Here is a 4,337-nt window from a genome sequence, read left to right on the forward strand (position 1 = left end):
CCAAGATGGGTAAGATTGAAAGTAACAAAGGCATCTACTGACTCAACAAGGTGCCTATGAAGGGAAAAATCGACAGGAGGAGTATCTAAAGGATGGAGGTCATAGTACTTAGTCCACGTAGCAGGACCAAACAAGGTATGGTACGAATTAGTATGGGAAGGGAGCATACGAGAGCGGCCGTGGAGGGGACAGCGGTGAGAACCTCTGGAGAGAGATGGGAGAGAGATGGGTCATAAGGCGCAGTAGTCACAATGAGAGATGGAGCCGTGCAAGGGGGACGAGGAGGTCACCACAAAGGGCTTGGGGCTCGACCCAACCACAGAGGAGGGAGGGGAGCAGAGAGGAGTAGTCCGGTCTGGGCCCGTACCGGGCCCTGTAACGGGGACTACAGAGCCCGGTCTTCCAGTACAGTCCGACTCAGGAGCCTGGTCGCCCACCCCATGAGCCTGGATAAGAGAAGTCGTGTCGTCAACTATGCATCAATCAATCTAAAGGTTTGGGACCGGGATCCAAGGGATACCACCTACCAGGGCAGTCAGGAAGGCAGAGCGCGGGCCAGTGCAGGAAGGGGGCGTCGTCCCCAGGTCCCCCTTTTCAACAGGGGGAGTCCTACTACATCGTCCATTCTCCCACACTGGTGCTAAGACCCCATTTCCCCTATCGCCCTAGCCTGGACACCCAACTATCCACTCAGGGCGGTCCCTCACAGGCGACCCCTCCAGCGGGTGGTCTGATGGCTCAAAAAGCCCCTACGTGGTGCCCTTCTGCACGAACACCATCAAAGAGGGGCAGGAGACGGGACAAAGGCAACCCACACCGGTCCCAGGGAGGTGTACGTGAGCCCCTCACCACTGCATGGACACACCACAGAGGGGTCAGAGGTCAACCCGTTCTTGCACTTTCCTAAAGTCAATATTGACTTATTAAATAAGTGAATATGTGACATACTAGTTTATTGTGAATATTTTAATTTACCTTGAAAAGCTTCATAGACAACACCGACCTTACCTAACCTTCTTAGTATGTTAAGATAAGCATCTTATTGCTTCGTAATTACAATTATTACTTAACCTATTATGGGTATAGGTTAAGTAATAATTGTAATTACGAAGCAATAAGATGCATATCTTAACATACTAAGAAGGTTAGGTAAGGTCGGTGTTTTCTATGAAGATTTTCAAGGTAAACTAAAATATTCACAATAAATTAGTATGTCACATATGTACGTATTTAATAAGTCAATATTAACTATAAGAAAGTGCGAGAACGGGTTGCAGAGGTAGGTAGTTTTCCGTCATTGTGTACTGTCCCTTTAGTCTCCTGTCACCTATTCCCATTTCCATAACTTTACACTTCCTTGTTTTGAACTCCAGTAGCCATTTCTCCGACCATCTATATAGTTTGTTCAAATCCTCTTGGAGGATCCTACAATACTCATCAGTCACAACTCGTCTCATTAAATTTTCGTCATCCTCAAACATTGACACATAAGACTCAACACCTGTAGACATGTCCTTTACGTATATTAGAGATAAATTGGTCCCAGCACCGATCCTTGAGATACTCCACTCGTTACTGTTCTCCAGTCCGACTTGTCGCCCCTTACTGTTACTCTCTGGCTCTTGCCTAGTTACAGTAACTCCATTCTCTTCCTCCTGTCTCTCAAGTTTGTTTAGTATTATGTGTGAGTGTGTTTGTGTTTGTTTGTTTTTTAGTGCGCTCGTGTTTGTACTCACCTATTTGTGCTTGCAGGGGTTGAGCTTTGACTCAACCCCTGGTCCCGCCTCTCAACTGTCAATCAACTGGTGTACAGGTTCCTGAGCCTACTGGGCCCTATCATATATATCTACATATGAAACTGTGTATGGAGTCAGCCTCCACCACATCACTGCCTAATGCATTCCATCCGTTAACTACTCTGACACTGAAAAAGTTCCTTGTTGGCGTCCCACCAGTGTTGAATAGTTTATCCTTGTATACCCGGTCGATTCCCCTGAGGATTTTGTAGGTTGTGTACGTGTGTGTGTACTCATCTAGTTGTGCTTGCAGGGGTTGAGCTCTGGCTATTTGGTCCCGCCTCTCAACTGTCATTCAACTGGTGACAATCAACTGGTGATTTCTGAACACCAGTTGATTGACAGTTGAGAGGTGGGACGTCTTTGACACGTCTTTTGACGTGGTGGCATGGACATGGTGTGTGTGTGTGTACGGGCGTGTGTGTGTGTACGGGCGGGTGTGTGTGTGTGCGTGCGGGTGTGTGTGAACGTGCATGTGTATGCAGCCCGTCCTCCTAAGGATTCCCAACGTCAAGAAAACGGTCAATTTAAAGTGTCCTCTCCTAACCTACCAGAGCACTCAAAGCAGAAAACGGAACAGTTTGTCACTTTCGCGAGCCGCTTCCATTTTCTAGTACAACAATTTTTAGCCTTATTTAATGCATAAGAGCGAAAAGAGAAGTTCTTTGTAGGAGGACAGGTTGGTGTATGTGTGTGTGTGTTTTCTTGTGGTATTCGCAAGCTAGCTCACGGCTCGGGAAATTTCTGTCTTTATTTTCCTGGTCACATTAGAAGTATATTGGTAACTGTCGACAATTTGAAACAAGCATTTTAGTTTGATCAATTATCAAAACAAGAGCAATCTACACATGTAAGCAATCAAGTGACTCATGAAATCATAATATAATTAAATTTTAGGTTTTACTGAAATAAAACTGAATAAAACTCAGTATTTTAGACACTATTTTACAAAGAAGTGAGGTTTGGGTAGTGGCAACACCTGACAAGGCGAGGCTTTCAACACCTGAACCCGGATTCACAAAGCAGTTATGCAAGTACTTTCGAACGTGTACATCTTTTCTCAATCTTTGACGGCTTTGGTTACATTTATTAAACAGTTTACAAGCATGAAAACTTCCCAGTCAACTGTTGTTGTTATTATAAACAGCCTTCTGGTGCTTCGGAGCTCATTAACTGTTTAATAATCGTAAACATAGCCACCAAAGATTGAGAAAAGATGGAAAGGTTCGTAAGTGCTTGCATAACTGCTTCGTGAATCTGGTCCCTGGCCCGGGTGAAGCCACACCTGACCCAGGTGAGTATATAAAGGTGTGACTGGGGGCGGGTTCCTCACTCTCTTGCACGGCTTCTCCTCGTTCTTGATAACCTCATCCCCATCATGACACTTGTGAGTATTGTTGTACGCTGTAAGTTTTCTTCCCTACTAAATACTGCTGAATTAGTTATTTTCAACGTTATGTTAGGTTTGACTTTATTATTAATTCTATGACATTTGTTTATGAACTTAGTTTTTATAGCAGTTTTAAACTGTAACTAGCGAAGGGTGTTTCTTATAGTACCTATTTCAATGTTTCACGGGAGAACCAGTTGAAATATAACAGGACAAAGGAATCATTTAATGTAACCGCAGTTTGCCTGAAGGATGCCATCACTTTACTGAATGAGTTACTTAGAGATGCCTCTAATTTCTAATTATAATTACTCATAAATATATTAAGTACTAATTATAAATTACTAATTACAAACGCGTTTTTAAACTTTGCAGTTTGCGTTGTTGCTGACGGTAGCTATGATGATCATTACCATGGGCACTACCAAGGGTCACGTTAACATTTGTCATGCTTCTCCACAAAGTGCACGCGTTGCTCGGTCGCCAAATTCAAGCGTTAATGACTTGGATCAAAAAGCAACTATAACTACACAAACTGATCCAAGCAATAGTACCCATCCCCTGGATGATGTACATGCCCATTCGCCTCGGCAGACTGTGGTCTCTGACACAATTACCACAGTCTCGGTTACTGTCGGCCAGTCTAAAGACAGCCTCCACGCCACTAGCACAGAGACGACGACTTCTCCCACACCGGAGAGTGTCGGCCTCACCCAGCACGACACTTGCTCACAAAGCCTTTAAAGTGGATTGGTAATTAGGGCACCATAGTTCTCAATTGATTTTATTGCAAATAAACTAGTATTTTCTCAACTAATCAGAATTCACGTTAACAAGTGTATAATAATGTAATTGCGTTTGTACATATAAATAAAACAAAGTTAACCTTTTGGTTTGCCCCGAATGAGTAAACACTTCTATCCTAGTATAAAGCACTTGTAAGAACCTACCTTGAAGGTAATTATCAAAAGGGACAATGTCTAACACGGTAGTACAGGCCTACACCCCATTTACCCTGAAATGTATGTCCCTGGTGTGGCAAGGAGCCATGGTGCACCGACCCGCTAGGGTGTACCACTTTCTGCATTCATTCACTGTCCTGGTGAGAGGGTGACAGAGTTCAATCCTCAGGCTTCATCTCGTACAGTATC

The 4,337-nt window shown here is 44.1% G+C and overlaps 1 long non-coding RNA gene across 1 annotated transcript; it reads left to right on the forward strand.

Moving 5' to 3' along the window:
• Positions 1-2,840: 2,840 nt before the first annotated feature.
• LOC123774102 (uncharacterized) lies at positions 2,841-4,072 on the forward strand. The gene is made up of 2 exons (XR_011224544.1): positions 2,841-3,183; positions 3,562-4,072. It is a non-coding gene; the product is annotated as an uncharacterized lncRNA (long non-coding RNA).
• Positions 4,073-4,337: the final 265 nt, after the last annotated feature.

Source organism: Procambarus clarkii, chromosome 73, assembly GCF_040958095.1.
Source record: "Procambarus clarkii isolate CNS0578487 chromosome 73, FALCON_Pclarkii_2.0, whole genome shotgun sequence".
Lineage (NCBI taxonomy): Eukaryota > Metazoa > Arthropoda > Malacostraca > Decapoda > Cambaridae > Procambarus > Procambarus clarkii.